This window comes from Mastigoproctus giganteus, chromosome 10 (genome assembly GCF_048544385.1).
Source record: "Mastigoproctus giganteus isolate SK-2022 chromosome 10, ASM4854438v1, whole genome shotgun sequence".
Classification (NCBI taxonomy): domain Eukaryota; kingdom Metazoa; phylum Arthropoda; class Arachnida; order Uropygi; family Thelyphonidae; genus Mastigoproctus; species Mastigoproctus giganteus.
The window spans coordinates 169,533,252-169,550,245 of record NC_143584.1 but is presented as its reverse complement, the minus strand read 5'-3'; the positions used below and the strand labels follow the sequence as shown (position 1 = coordinate 169,550,245).

At 35.2% G+C, this 16,994-nt stretch overlaps 1 protein-coding gene and 4 non-coding genes across 5 annotated transcripts in view; all 5 read right to left on the bottom strand.

Annotated features, from left to right (window-relative positions):
* The window catches only part of LOC150079466 (dual oxidase maturation factor 1-like), a 44,142-nt gene extending 28,259 nt beyond the window's left edge, over nucleotides 1–15,883 (bottom strand). Inside the window, exon 1 of the mRNA XM_090382794.1 lies at nucleotides 15,849–15,883. The gene's annotated coding sequence lies outside the window, so the exon portion shown is untranslated. The remainder of the gene's footprint in view (nucleotides 1–15,848) is intronic.
* TRNAD-GUC (transfer RNA aspartic acid (anticodon GUC)) lies at nucleotides 9,054–9,125 on the bottom strand. The gene has a single exon. It is a non-coding gene; the product is annotated as a tRNA-Asp (tRNA).
* On the bottom strand, nucleotides 9,776–9,847 carry TRNAD-GUC (transfer RNA aspartic acid (anticodon GUC)). The gene has a single exon. It is a non-coding gene; the product is annotated as a tRNA-Asp (tRNA).
* On the bottom strand, nucleotides 10,431–10,502 carry TRNAD-GUC (transfer RNA aspartic acid (anticodon GUC)). The gene has a single exon. It is a non-coding gene; the product is annotated as a tRNA-Asp (tRNA).
* TRNAD-GUC (transfer RNA aspartic acid (anticodon GUC)) lies at nucleotides 12,427–12,498 on the bottom strand. The gene has a single exon. It is a non-coding gene; the product is annotated as a tRNA-Asp (tRNA).
* Nucleotides 15,884–16,994: the final 1,111 nt, after the last annotated feature.

Sequence of the window (16,994 nt, the reverse complement as noted above, 5' to 3'; positions counted from 1 at the left end):
CATTTAGTGTTCATGCACAATGAAGGATTGCTTTCATCTCATCAATGAACAACTGTTCTATATGAAAATTATATAAAACAGAATGATTAAAATCAGTCCTTAAAATGAGATGTTCTGGTTACATAGCTTCTAATCGAAGTCCAACATAAAGAATGCAACATTACTATTTTGGAAACTACAAAGAAAATTGGCACAAAAGTGTGTTTTTTTCCCCTCATATACGGCCTGTTTTATGTACAGTATTAATAAATGGGGGAAAAAAGTATTCGTTACACAGGAAACAAGGAATTCTACACAATATTTTTCGAAATGTAGAGTGCTCTATCTGAGAGATCTATCCGGTCTGATTTTTTCAAAATGTAATACATTTTGATGTTAATAAGCACTTCTTCCAATATAATTAATATTACGTGGAAGTCCACTCCCATTATAATATTCTAATGACCTCAACCTTTAGTTAATCATTAAAGCAGAATAGTAATTTAAAATGTACGCGATTTCATTAGAGGTTTCACCATTCTCAGCATCGTCAAAAACAATACTTCCTGCAACGTTAAGAAATACTTTAGAATTTCATATTGCACAGACTGAACGCTCGCTGCAATGTTTCCAGTGCTAACTGCGCCTATTTTAAGCAGTTCTTGAGGTTTCCTAATTGAGTATTGTTTTTCAGAAGATGACGCACACAGGATCCTAAGATCTGACACGTCATATGGTTCTACCCACATCAACATTCAACCTATTCGTCGACCGTGACGCGAATAGTCTTTACCTGTTTGACCTCACATCTAGATTCATCTGTGGTATTAAAAGTGGCCTTGACCCTGAATTGTCCCATTGAGGTTGAAGATGAAAGGGTATGCAGGCAACGCGTTCTCTAGTAACAGACAGTCTCTCTTTCCCTCTCCGACCAGTGCTACTGTTCATGTGCACATATTATTTAATAAGGACATTCGGTGCAAAAGTTTTGTGGATATTCATTAGTAATCTTATAAGGTATTACACTACAAATTAAGATTGCAGTGGTTTTATAGTAATTCTAAAAACATGATAATTATTTCAACATTCCAATTATTTATTTTTACCCGAGTAATCTGTGGGAAATTCCCACAAGACAGATGTAAAGATTAATTATAATAAATTGTATATGCAGTGACGTAATAATAAATTACGTCGTAATACCTAACTCTAAAACCATCGGTTCGGTTTTTCTCTTCGTTTTCGTGTGAGTCAGTTTGGTGATTTAAACAGCTGACGGTTTGGTTGTCTTTCTGAGTTTATCTTTGTGTTGTTTTTTTTTTACTATTTTGGAAATGTTTTTGTAAGCTTCGCTGTATACGAATTCTAATTTTTTAATGGAACTATCACACATAAGGTAGCAGGAAAGATTTTTATTGGCTATGATCCTTATATAATACAATAATTCAAAAATTTTTGAGAACTGAATAAACTTAATGTTCATTAGTAACCGCCAATTGAATTCAGCAAATAAAAAAAAATAGTTTTGAAGAATCAAAAATAAATAAATAAGATAAATACTGTATATACATACATAATTAAAGATAAACAAGAGAAGTTGGTAGATGAGTGTGCAGCGTTCAATGTATAAGTTGCCGGTCCTAGTGGAAGGAATACGAAGGAAAGGAAAGAAAGTGAATGTCTAAGCATATTATGATAATACTGTATGTAGGTAAAGAAATGCAAATAGCAGTAAAATAAATACATTCAAAGTAAATTAGAAGTTATAGTATTAATATAGCGGAAGGGAGGATATTTTACAAGATTTTTAAGTAAACTGGTAGAATCAGGAAGGGAGAAGCATGTCCAAAATAGGAATATTAATACCAAAATAGTTAGCTGAATGGATTATTATAGTTAACATCATCAGGGGTATAACAGTCATAACAATCTATCCGGAACATATCGGGTTTTTTTTTTTTTTTCTTTTTGTTGTAACTACGGATTGTTGTTGAAAAAGGTCAAAATGACAAATAAATAAACATAGGTAACAAAAAAAAAAAAAAAAAAAATATAGCAGTCACTGCAAAAAGTGGGGAGGGATGGAAGACATGATATTCTCATAAGCCCTGTTTTCAGTTTATTTAGAAAGTAAGCTAAACATAAAGTTTTTAGCGTCTGAAATTTACTCCTTTTTAGTTATTTATTTTTGGCTTCCTATAATTCTTCTTCAAGTGATATTATGCATGACATGCACAATAACAGAAGGTTATTCTACCATGTGCTGCAGATGGGGTACGACCTAGATATTTGATCAATGTGATGTGTGATTACAGAGGTACTCTTGCTACGTGTTCGAATCCACTTTATGCTGCAATGTACAGTAAACAGCATAGAAATCATTATAGTCATAAACTCTTCTGATTCTATACGGCCGTCTCGGAGTACTGTATAATTTTTTTTAAAATGTATTTTATTTATTTAAAATCCAATGATGCATCGCGTTGTAACCTTGTTTAGAATCGAGTTGAAGCTGTCTCTATACTGAATATTCTAACTAATGTCAGAAAAGTCATCGCTCCTCCAGATATCCCTTAAAAAAAAAAAAAAAAAAAAAAAAAACGAAAGAAAAGTTGGATTATTCAGTAACTGGTGCCTCCTACTTTAACTTAATGTATTGATTGTTACGTGCTGCTGTCGATTTAAGTATAAGGGTGATAACTGACGAATTTAGGGAACCCTGAATCTGATGCACGATATCAAAAGTTAACGTCGGGTTCATTTGCTTGAAATTCATGGTTAATTAGTTCATTAAAACGAAAACTGCTTTAATTCTATTCCGTTATGTTTACGCAAGTAAATATATATAATTGTGTATTTTTATACCATGTGTGCCCGAAAAAAGCATTACCTTTTAGCGTTCTGAAAGTATTAAATTTGCATAAGCAAATTAATATTTCCAGGATACTATTCTCTTTTACTATTTTTAACAATTCATGTGTTTGTAATATAGGCCAGTGTTTTCCAACTTGTAGTACGCGGGACTTCTCATAAAACAGTTTTTTTTTTTTTTTTTTTTTTTTTTGTAGTAGGCAAGAATTCCATTAACAGAGATGGAAACCTCCACTCTCCCAAATACTGACCCATGGATGGGACATCTATTCCATTTGAGAATGTTAACCAATCACATCGCACGACCTAAATTGACTACAATCGGACTTTTGGGAGTCTACCCTGATGGTGACTGAACCCTATCCTATTGAACATCGACCAGAGGACGGACCTGAATCCCACGAATAACTACCTAACAAAGACCAAGCAGAACCTGCACAAATGTCAGACAGACCTGGACTGAAAACCTAGACAGAGATACCTTCACTGCACTCCTGGGAATCCCGAATGGGGTAGCCTTGGCACCCGGACTGAAGCCACCCCATATCTATGCCTTGTTGGCAATCATGGCCGGCTCCCTTGCCTGGCCTACTTTTTACCCTTCCCCAGCGGGGGGGTGGGGAGACAGCTCTGCTTCCCCTCCCCTTCTCGCCACCCCCTTCTTTTCCTTCTGGTGGTGCATGCCACACTGTAAACTGGAGTTGTCTTCCCTATCGGCTCCATACTTCTATCTATCTCACCCCAATCTTCAGTCTCCCTCCCCACTCTACCTGCACGCTAGTGAACGCCCACACACAATCTAAATTCCACAATTCAAAATCAATTTCGCCCACTGTTTTTTGACCTTCTCCTACCGCTTTCCTTCAACGCGATCACATCTTTTTTTTTTTTTTTTTTTGGTCCTAACCACTGAAATCTCAAGAAATTAGGTGGCAGGACCTGCCAGAGTAAACTTAAACTTCTAAGTACCTGGTCTGCCTCCAGGGGTGAAAGTGGGGAAACGTCGGGCCTCAGTAGGGGTCTGCGGCTAAATAACCAGAAGTACATTACATATATACAGAGCCCATACACTTTTAAATCTTTGGCATTTCCACTCAACTGGTACAACCACAATGTCAACCACGCGGAGATGGGGGATCCCCTGGTGCTATTTAACCCTAAACACACTTTACACTTTAACAGAAATGGAAGAACAGGTATGCCTAAAACAACCTGGCGTATACTAGATATGTTAAATACGAGCCCATATCATTGTAGTTAAAAAATATTGATTAATATCTGGAAAAGGTTGGGAAACACTGATATAAACTACTTGTATTATTGAGTTATCGATTTCATTACAATTCATTCAGTGGTGGCTACTGTTAATTCACTTTCTTCTAATATACATAATTAGAGCGCTGTTCTGATTTATAATTTTAATTCTAATCGGCAGTATATTTTTGATATTCAAAATGTCAGTATATTTCTTATTTATATTTTAAATATCAGTATATTTCTTATTTATATTTTAAATATCAGTATATTTCTTATTTAATATTTCATATTCTAATCGTCAATATATTTTTATTTACTATTTTATATTTTAATGAAGTTTGGATTGGCTAATATTTGCGGTTTATTAAATTATATTTTATAATTTTTACTTTTATTTCATGTTTTCAGTCTTAACCATTTCGCCTTGACTGTATCGCCCTCTTTTTTGTTTTTAACAAAACAATACGTTAATTACTTTGTCATTTGGTGAATGTTTGGCTTCCATCTTTCTTTCAGGCATAACAAGAGGTAAATTGTATGTATCTAATTATATACAATTAGATATTCCGTTTTAAATTAATACAGTTTTTGTAATATGTGCATTTTTGTAAATTTGTGAGTCTCGGAGGCTTTGACTAATTGATAAAATGTTTATATGCGTTTTTTTTTTTTTTTTGTAGAACTATATCTGCTGTTTAGTGGCCTTTCATTTGTGTTTTTAATTGTTTTATTTATCTATTTTTCATACTACATAATAATTTTAAATTACAATTGACAATGCAACAAATTACATGTTGTCACTAACAAATGCTACCAGCTTGTCTTGTTTTATTTATAAATGATTTCAATTATGGTATTGTACTCTTACTAATGTATGGGACGTGATTAAGTTGCTTAACGTGTGTAGCGTGTATGCTTGCCAAATAAACTTTGCGTTTTTTTTTTTATTTACTTAATGCTTTTTGTGACTAGTAGTACCGGTAAATATGTTCATACATTATGACGTTAGTTAGGTTCGTAGTTCGTATATTATGACCAGTGCAGTCAGTTCGGATACATACACTAATGTTCAAAAGTTGGGTTACGGATAACAATAGTGCAATAATTTGACAAATAATTGATACCAGTCAGAAAGGTTGGAACGGTAAAACAATATATGTGAACTTTAGACAAAGTAACTGCCATTATGCCATTTCTGAAATATGCAATTAGTTCATGTGTATCTGAAAATGAATATAAATAGAGGAGGTCGCAGCTCTTTATCTCTTGTGAAGGGTTAACAGGGGGCTGTTAAAAGTTGCAATTCTTCAATGGTAAGGGTATGAGTACTTCCGTCCTCCCGACAATTAAGGAAATTCGACATCTGGGAACTCTTGAATTGTCTAAATCAAGAGCTCCCGTGGTACTGAAACTCGGTGTTCCCGGAGATCAGTTGGTAAACCGTGAAAGTTTCTGGGTAGCAGTTGATGTGCATGATGACTCGAAATGTCTCCTTAGAACATTCCAATATTTTCAATGGGATTTAGGTTTGCAAGCTAAAGAAAATATTCTCACTTTCGATAAAATTATCACCAGTTTCCCTCAATGAGGCAGCATTATCATCCATGAGAAGGAATGGGGTCCTATCCCCCCCCCAAAAAAAGTCTGACGGTGCATGGATTTCGTCTCCATACCCCACAGCAGTCACTTCCCTACTCAAAGATGTGGAGCTTCGTCAGACCATCAGAATATCTCATCCATAGCGAGCCCTTTACCCATTGTTGGTTTTTGTTTCGTGGGGAAGTCGACGAACTTTTCGGAGAATTTTCCCTTACGTGTTCAGAATTCATCTCTTCACGTCCAAATGTCATCATAAGATTTCCGCTCGTGGCGCATGTCATACCATGCATGTCTTCTGTATGTATATACGAATATTACACGGAAATGCCCTTTTTGTTGAGACATAAGTAACTGACTGTGACTGTGTGTTGTAAGAGATAAAAGTAAAAGCACGTGACCTTATTGCTTATATTTTCTCAGTACTTGAACTCTGTGGAGTTCAAGGATGAATGAGGGAAGCAGGATTGCATTATTGATATAAAAAAAAAAAAAAACTGACTATATAAATTGTTCTTTTTTCTTTTTTCTTTTTAGGCGCTTTCATAAATATGTAAAACGTCTGTTGTATTCACGATGTCTATCCGCATGTATCAGTTCAACTTCCAGTGAACGAATTTTCATGAAATTTTATATTTGACTCTTTTGGAAAGATTTGTTGAAACATACTAACTTTCATTAAAATCAGTAAATAAAAATAAAAAATTTTATTTTTTATTTAAAAAATCTGAGTGATATAATATAACAAGTTAAATTTTCTATAATAATATGCAAATTAAATGAAATAAAAATCTAAGTAAGTTCATTTATCAATAATAATTTAACGAAAAAAAATTAATTAAAAAATATATAAGTGATGTCGCATTTTCGGCAATAGGTAGTAGTATGAATGTTATGAAAGTTAATTTTGGTGGCCGGGAGATGCAGAAAAAGTCTGCTTTGTTGTATCAGTTGATTATTTTGATACTGTGCATGTTTTTAAATATCTCTTTGCTTCCTAATTTAATATCTCTGAAATATAACTTTATTTTGTAAATGTGAATATAATTATGCTACACAGATTTCGTTGATATACAGATTACTTTTACCATATTTAACAATTAACAACTCCCTCCGATCCCCCACCACAAGAGAGAAAGAAAGAGGAGGGGGGAAAAAAAAACACTACCCGGTGGAGAATCGAACGCCGGTCTCCCGCGTGACAGGCGGGAATACTAACCAATATACCACGGAGTATCTGTTAAATCATTCTTTTTTATTTATCACTAACTGTTAAAATATATTATTGTTATTATTATTATTATTATTGTGCAAGAAAGCCTGAGACATATGCTGCACCAGCCAAAAAAAAATTTCCGAGTTACCCAAAAGGAGAAGAATAGTGATATCCAGCTAAGGACCCTGGTGTGCCAAGCCCATACTCACCAGATGTGAGCACCTGGGATGTATGTTATGATATGTTATAGGACTTCTGAGTAATATAATGTAGCTGTAATGAGTACATTTTTTTATATGTAATTTACTAAAAAATGAATGAATGAATTATTATTATTATTATTATTATTATTGCTGCTCTTATATTATTTCTCCCTGATTGGGGGTTCCACTCCGTGACGGGTACTGATACCAAGTACTGTACACAGGGTGGTTGTAATGTCTGGTGTTACTGTCGGTCGAGGAAATCTTTGACTGTTCTACACGTGTTCAGGATTGCAACTTTCTGGGTTCCTTGTAGGTATTCTCTGGGAGACCTATTGCTGCTAGGCTGCTATGTAGAGTCTTTGGTACCATGCCGGTGGTTGACACGATGATTGGGATGGTTGATACTTGTTGCATATGCCACATCTTGATCTCATGTCTCTGGTACCATGCCGGTGGTTGACACGATGATTGGGATGGTTGATACTTTTTCCATATGCCACGTCTTGATCTCATGTCTCTGGTTCGTGTACTTCCTAATTTTTTCCTCATGGGTTTTCTGGACATTGCTAGTGTTCAGCACCGCAATGTCAATCAGGTAGGCAGCCTTTTCAATCTTGTCCACAAGGGTTATGTCCGGTCTGTTGTGCGGGATGGTCTTATCCGTTATTATGGCGCGATCCCAGTACAGCTTGTGGGTTCGGATCTCTAGTACTGTCTGGGGTTCGCACTTGTAGTATGGTAGACTTTCTTTGGTCAACTGGTATTTCCTCGCTAGCTTCTGGTGTATTTTCCTGGCTACATGGTCGTATCTATGAGTGTACTCATAGACACGATCAGTTTGGGTAATCACCTTGCACCCCGCGGTGATGTGTTGGATCGTTTCTGAGGCAGGTGGCATCGTCGACATGTGTCATCTGACATTCCGGGCTCCTTTGCGATGTTTTTTTTACATAGTTTCTGGTGTTGATTACCTGGTCTTGGATGTCCAGCATGAATTCTTCAATCTCGGGGATCTTGATGGAGGTCATTGTAGTGGCTGCCATGGAGTGTCTTCTTTGGCCATCTTTCTAACTTCGTTTCTTGTACCGTCTGGGCGGGAGGGGTTTCCTCGCTTAGGTTGAGTGGGGTATAATACTTATCTATCTTCCTTATGGCCTGGTGGAGTGTGGTGCTGTGTTGTTCTCGAAGTCATCCTTCAGGTTAACTATCGCTGTTTTCTGTTGTTCTATCAAGTCTATCAGGCCCCTTCCTCCCTCTTTCCGAGGTACTGTTATTCTTTCCACTGCTGACTTCGGGTGGTGTTGGCGACTCTTGGTCATCATTGTCCTTGTCTTTCGCATGATATCTTCTAGCTCGGTGTTAGTCCAATCTATGACCCCGAATGTGTGTGTTAGTACTGGAGCTGCATAGGTGTTTATTATTATTATTATTATTGTTATTATTATTAGCCATATGGTGCAAGGAAGCCTGAGGCTTATGCTGCACCAGCCAAAAAAAAATTTCTGAGTTACCCTGAGAGAGAGAGAGAGAGAGAGAGAGAGGAGGGAATCATCAAAAAAAGAAAAGAATGATGATATCCAGCTCTGGGTGTGCCAAGCCCATACTCACCAGATGCGAGCCTCTGTAATTAATTGAAATAAAAACATAAGTATTGCCCCATTTTCAGCAATGCGAAAAGTATGAAAGTTATTCGGTGGGTGGGGGGGAGCAGGAAGAAGTCCGCTTTCTTGTATCGATTGGTTATTTTAATACTAGTACTGTGCTTTTTTTTTACATATATCTCTGAAATGGTATATCTTTATTTCGTAAATGTGAACTGGAGAATATAAGTATGCTACACAGATTTTATTGATATAATCGATGTAAACATTTAGCAGTTTACAACAACCTCCCCGGCCCCACAAGAAATAAGGGGAAGAAAAAAAATACTCCCCGGCGGGGAATCGAACCCCGGTCTCCCGCGTGACAGGCGGGGATACTAACCACTATACTACCGAGGATCTGTTAAATCTCGTCTTTTTATTTATCACTAACGGTTAAAATATGAATTCTACTTTATAAATGTGATCATTCCAATCTTTTCAAATGTTATTATTATTATTATTATTATTATTATTAGTAGTAGTAGTAGTAGTAGTAGTAGTAGTAGTAGTAGTAGTAGTAGCAGTAGTAGCCATATGGTGCAAGGAAGCCTGAGGCTTATGCTGCACCAGCCAAAAATAAAAGAGTTATCCTGAGAGAGAGAGAATCACCAAGAAAACAAAAGAAAGATGATATCCAGCTCTGGGTATGCCAAGCCCATACTCACCAGATGTGAGCCTCTGTAATTAATTGAAATAAAAACATAAGTATTGCCCCATTTTCAGCAATGCGAAAAGTATGAAAGTTATTCGGTGGGTGGGGGGAACAGGAAAAAGTTCGCTTTCATGTATCGATTGGTTATTTTAATACTAATACTGTGCTTTTTTTTAATATATGTCTCTGAAATATGTCTTTATTTTGTAAATGTGAACTGGAGAATTTCAGTATATTACGCACAGATTTTATTGATATAATCGATGACTTTTACCACATTTAGCAGTTTATAACAACCTCCCCGGCTCCGCAAGAGATAAGGAAGAGAAAAAAAAAAAAAAAAAGAAAAAAAATACTCCCCGGCGGGGAATCGAACCCCGGTCTCCCGCGTGACAGGCGGGGATACTTGCCACTATACTACCGAGGACCTGTTAAATCATTGTTTTTATTTATTACTAACGGTTAAAATATTAACTCTATAAATGTGATCATTCCAATCTTTTCAAATGATATTATTATTATTAGCCATATGGTGCAAGGAAGCCTGAGGCTTATGCTGCGCCAGCCAAAAAAAATTTCTGAGTTACCCTGAGAGAGAGAGAGGAGGGAATTACCAAGAAAAGAAAAGAATGATATCCAGATCTGGGTGTGCCAAGCCCATACTCACCAGATGCGAGCCTCTGTAATTAATTGAAATAAAAACATAAGTATTGCCCCATTTTCAGCAATGCGAAAAGTATGAAAGTTATTCGGTGGGTGGGGGGGAACAGGAAAAAGTTCGCTTTCTTGTATCGATTGGTTATTTTAATACTAGTACTGTGCTTTTTTTAATATATGTCTCTCTGAAATATGTCTTTATTTTGTAAATGTGAACTGGAGAATTTCAGTATATTACACACAGATTTTATTGATATAATCGATGACTTTTACCACATTTAGCAGTTTACAACCACCTCCCCGGCCCCGCAAGAGATAAGGAAGAGAAAAAAAAAAAAAAAAGAAAAAAAATACTCCCCGGCGGGGAATCGAACCCCGGTCTCCCGCGTGACAGGCGGGGATACTTACCACTATACTACCGAGGATTTGTTCAAAATTTGTTTAATGGCACAGTTAAAATGTGATCTCCTTATGCCCTCCACACTTACAGTGTTTTCAGTTTGGTATGCTATATAGAAAGTTAGAGTGATATAATGTAACAAGTTAAATTTTCTATAATAATTTAACAAAAAAGTGATTAATTAATTAAATTAAAAATATAAGTAATATCACATTACTATACTATCAAGGTATAGTAGGTAAAAAAAAAACGTGATTATATTCGTAAGCTAAAGGTGATAAATATCATCTGTTAGTTTCAGTAAAAAAGTTGGACGAATAAGTACTCAGTAGTATATATGTTACTATCCCCCCTCCCCCTTATCACGCTGGAGACCAGGCTTTGATCCACTCGGGGAAGTTTTTTTCTCTTATTTTATTTACTTTATTCATTTTTTTAAAAAAAAATTTCTAAATGCGGTAAAAGTAACTTGTTATATCAATCAAATATGCGTAGAATATTTAAATTCTCCTTTACAGTTACAGGATACAGATATATTTCAGAGATTAAATTAAAAAAAGAAGAGATCTTTAAAAAAAAATAATAATAATAAAAAGCAGTATTAGTATCAAAAATAATCAACTGATGCAAAAAAGCCCACTTTTTCTGCATCACCCACCCCACCAAAATTAACTTTCATACTTTTCCCATAGCCGAAAATTAACTTATTTATATTTTTATTTTAATTAATTATATATATATTTTTTTGTAAATTATTATATCACTCAGATTTTCTATGTACAATAAATACCAAACTAAAAACATTGCAAGTGATCATAAGGTAAAGGGCATATTTTAACCGTTACTATTAAAACCAGATCTGTAATTAGGTATTCCGAGCCAAGGGTAAAACAAAAATTTTGCGCCCCACCCATAAATGAGTATTATAAATTTAATAATAAATAAATAAATGAGTGATTAAATGCTACAAAATGCGAGTCACGTTCACTCATATTTCGCTATTCAAAAGTTAAAAAGCAACAATAAATAAAAAAATATATTTATATTTATTTATCTAATTATTATTTTTCTAACTTCCCCATGCTTTTCTCCACCCTTATCATTCTCCCGATTATCTTATACGGCATTCGATCAGAACCCATTCTACTCACTAATTGCATTTACCCAGGATCCGAACTGAGCCGGAAGATAAATCTCTAATCCAATCCTGCATTTACTTCAAGGAAGAGTTGTGTAAATTATTATTACTAGTCATATAGTGCAAGGAAGTCTGAGGCTTATGCTGCACCAGCTAAAAAAAAAATTCTGTTACCCTGAGAGAGAGAGAGAGAGAGAGAGAGAGAGAGAGAGAAAGAAAGAGAGAGAGAGAAGTAGAAGGGAATCACCAAGAAAGAGAAGAATGATGATATCCAGCTCAGGAGTCATGGTGTCATTCCGTACCATGTAGAAAGGTCAATAGTATTAGATGGATTATATTTTATCTATATAAAATATCTATCTTATATCTTTTTTTTTTTTTTTTATGAAAACCCCAAACACGAAAGGTATCAAAACCTATATAGTACTTAGTACCGTGCATGGGTTGAAGGAGAAGTATGGGGGGGGGGATGCCGGAAACTTTGCTCTAGAGACTAAACATGGGTTTCACCACTTCAAGCCTCCAATAAGCAAAGTGGTGGTATTTCACCGGTTTATGAAAGTCATCTACCACCTGTTTATATCTAAAATATAGATAAAAGATATATCTTTCATCTGTATTTTGTATAAATGGATTTTATTTTGTATGTAATCATTGGAATTTGAAATATGCTGAATAAAATTTGATTGATATAACACTTTACTTTTGTACCTGTTAATCGTATTTGTACTTGACAATCGTACGTTATATCAATGTACAAAAAAAATAAATACAATAAATGAAACAAGCGGAGATAAAAGAAAAAATATACCTCCCCGGCGGGGAATCGAACCCCGGTCTCCCGCGTGACAGGCGGGGATACTAACCACTATACTACCGAGGACTTGTGAACTAAACCTTTTGTTTAATTTTTAACATCTGTCACTGCTGAGTTAATATCACCACTGTGTTACTCTCAGGTGGCACACAATGGTTAATTACTGTCATTCTACACCATTTGGAAAACGACAATAGCATTAAGTGGATTTTATATATAGAGCGAGATGTATAATCACATCTCGCTCCCTATATATATACTGTATATAAAATCCTGTAAAGACTTGAGGAATTTTTATGGACTCTTTTCACGTCTTGGATAAGATAGATTAAGGTGAGGGATTTTCTGTTTTTCTTCCCAGAAACTCGAGTTTTTTTTGTCCAGGAAATAGAGCACAAGAAATTAAAACGCACAATACACCTATAGCTTTAGTTGCTTTGGCACAAAATCAAACGATTTTCTACTACCTTCTGTACGAGGATTGAACTCGTTTACGATTTGAAAAAGCCCATAAAAGCCCCTGGGACTCCATCCCATGTCTTTCCTCCTGGAAACACGGTGTAGGATAGTCTTGAGGGATAAAGCTAGGGTTTTCTGTTTTATATATACAAATAAAACTGATGAATAAAAAAACTCAAATTGAATCGTATTTACTGTGGAAATTGTTAGGAGTGAACCCCAATATACACTGAGTGACCACTTCATTATGTACATGTACCTAAGAGAAATAGGTCACCCCCCCTTTAGCCCTCAGAATAGCCTGGATTCGTCGTGGCATGGACTCAACGAAAGCGTGCTACTGGTATGCTTTGACTCAGTTGCTTCACGCAGTTTCTGCAAAATAATTCACACCTATTCTCCTGGAACAGACCTGTACAGTTCTTCCCTGTGAAATGGTGCATTTTCTTATTGGTAGAACCCATTCGCAAAGGGATGTACTGCTGCCTCTGGCCAAAAACGATTTCCAGATAATCTGTAGCATTCAAATATTGCTCCAGTAGTATCAAGGGGCTCAAATATGCATCATAAAAATACTCCAGTACCATTACATCACCGTGAAACAGCAGGAACAGGGATTCGTCAGACCAGGCTAAGCTTTCTCACAGTACCGTGCCGAGCCATTTTAGTACCTGAGGCAAGAATGAAAAATTGCGCTCTCCCCTAAAATATTAAAAAAAAAAAAAAAAAAAAAAAATTATTAAAAAAAATTACTTATTTAAAATACATTTCTGGTACACGTTTTAATAATAAAAGGATGACAAAAAATAAAATAAAAGCTGTTTAAAGTGATTTTTATTCTCATAAGCAGTATTTATTATAAATATAAAACAGATTTATTTATGCGTCATTGATTTCAAAAATTATTTAATCTTTCTTTTGGCGCCCCTTTCACCCTGGCACGATTCTGCTTTCTCAGTCCTCCATCCAGTGTTGGTTTTCCTGAACCCACAGTAACAGTACCGGCTGGATTTTCTGGCAACAGTGAAACCTGGTTCTGTCATCGGCTGCAATATGCAATCCGTGACAAGGTACAACAGGTTTTTCATTCTGAAATACCACTTTGGTTACCACTGTTGTACTGGATTGTTATTTGACTGACTGCAGCCCCTCTGTTACCTGCACAAGTCTTGTCAGTCTCCGTTGGCCTCGTGCACCAACGAGCTCTTCCCGACCACAAGATTACCATTGGGTATGTGTTACTTGGTAATTAGACCAATCTCGATACATCCGGGACGTAGTCTTATGAGAACACTCCATCAAGGTTGCAGTCTCAGACCGGGAAACTGGAACCTTGCCGTTTTTGTGTTTGAAATGCTGTATGTGTGTACTGCATTGCACACCTACAGCATATACACATACCTGCGCCGCCTGCTTTATATCAAATGGTGCGAAAACGTAATGCTGTTACTGAAGGAATGTGAATAATATGTGTACCCAATAAAGTGGCCAATCAGTATATATATATATATATAAGTCCCCTCAAAGTGGGAAGACTATTTCTCCAACATAAATGCTGTTCAGTTTTACAGTTAATATTACCTCTTTCTGCTTGATTATAAGCATACTTCAAAACAAATAATAACAATAAAATAAATAAATAAAATTCCAGTTGTGACACTTATTTTTTATTTTTATTTTTTTTTTTCCATCTTATGTTTGAGGGACTACTGCCTTAGTACCAGTCTTTGAAATTGATATTGAATTATCAAACGTAGAACCGGCACATACACGCGAGCGTTTTGAAATTTTGCGATAACATTGTACATATAATCATATCTAGTGTTTCTTTAGCATCTTTGTTAACAAATAGATATGGCGAATTAAAATATGAAACTTATCTACACTGTCTGCAGTGTGTGAACCACTAAATAATCATTAGAAGTAGTTAGGAGTTTCTTATTTTATGTTTGATAAGCTTCTTTCCCTCCCTACTCTACAAAATTTCACTTGGCTCCTTAAAAAAGGCACTAGTTTAATAATAGTACTACTGAACCATTGAATAAGTCTAACATTTAACAAGAACATTTTTAAGTCAGAATTACGCATACAGTATAATTATGCATTTTTTCTTCTAAATGAAAAAATGTAATGCATAACTACTAGATAACATTTATAAATTAATTTAGGGATTAACGTGCAGTAAAATAACTTTCTAAACTCATTTTAACGTTAATTATATATTAAAATGACTATTTTAACGTTAATTATATATTAAAATGACTATTTTATATTTTAATATTAAAATGACTACTTGCATTTTATTGCAGGGCATATTTCATACCATTAACAATGTGTTCAAAGATTATTTCCAATCAAAATATCGTAAATATTCTATTGCGGATATTTATGTTATGCTGGAATTGCCGCATGGGTTAATACTATGCGCAGTATTTGATTTTGATTTTATTCTTTGGAATACAAAGACCAGATTCACTTGATAACCAGATTTATCACTTATGAAGTGATTAATGACATTTTGACTTATGACAGTTGCGTGATAAGTTTATTTTTATAAGCATTCACCATTTATATTATAAACGATATTTATCTCATATAATCATTGTTTTTATATAATGAAATCATTGCTTCTGGAACTGTTTTTTCTTTTTTAATGTCAAGAGGACTAGAATGAACGTTTGATTGGATTCGTCTTGAAGGGAACATTTCTTATTCTTCATCAGAATTAAAACCAGTAACATATAAAATGAAGTTGGAATTGAATTATTATTCAAGATTAATAATGATAATTATTTCGAAAAATAAAAATAGCAGTAATTATTATTAAAGATTAATTATTTAAAAAAAAAAAACAAAAAATACTCCTGTATATAATAAAACATACCACTCTCACATATAACTAACATTAGTCTTCTATGCGTTTCACACCGTTTACTAATAGAGTAAAAATCACTTACCTGTTAGATTCTGTATGTTTGCTTCAAATTTCTCTATCACATTCAGCAAGTTGCAAACGGACCACGTGTGTCTGTGGAAACGCCGCTTTTATTCCATACGGATATTGCATTCATCGTTGCTCATATTCGTTCTTTGGAATGACGCCAACAGAGAAGCGGCCAATAGAAAGATAGGAAAGTTGGAAAGACCGTCAACCGCATCACTGTCGTTGGACATCCTGCCCTAGCCACGCCTGTGACAGTCTGTTGACTGTACACGTGTGATAATCATTGAGCAGAATATTGCTTAATGAGATGTACATCTGGTGTTTAGAGTTGCCACTACATGAAACCGTGAGCAATGTTCTTTCTCAATTAGATAAAGCAGCTGACAGATGCCCTTTTCTATTTGCGGATCTGCATTTCAACGTTTGATCAGACTGTGCATGCGTCTGTTTTTATTTTCAAGCTATTCTTAACTGCTGTTAATGAGAAAAGGTTAACCTTGCGACTAACGAAATGTAATTTTCCTGCCTTCTTAACCTTTTGTAGAACTCTGTGCAATCACAGACGAAAGTAATGCGTTAGTTTTGTTTCTCTGATCCTGTCTGGATGGTGACACTCGGAGCTCAGTCGATTCATCCTTAGGTCTTTTGTCTAGTCTAACAGGTAGATAGGCGCAGATATTCTTACTAATATGAATTAGTAAGCGGTGATATTGATATGAATCATTAGAAACCTCCACGCATTTGTTACAAATCTCAAATGACAAAAGGAGTAAACAATTACATATTTTAAACGTACCCGTTAAATCCAGTATTCTGATAAAACATTCAGAATACCGGATTTATCTAAATATTTTTTATTACTTTTTTGACTAAAGTTGCGTTAAAAACCCTGGTGTATTCTTCCTTATACGTGGATTTGAACTAAGTAGCATTGACAAACACTGAGTTATAAAAAATATTCGAATAATTACATGGTATGTTCAATATCAACTATGCTAGTGAGGTAGAGGCCGTTATAAGCTTATGGATATAAATTTAACTATAGAATGCATCTCGTTCAGTTTCAGGCTAAATGTCACGCACAGGAGCTCAACGAGTTTGACACTCGCCAAATACAACACATATTAGGATTTAGGATTTGTTAGACTGATTTCGGATG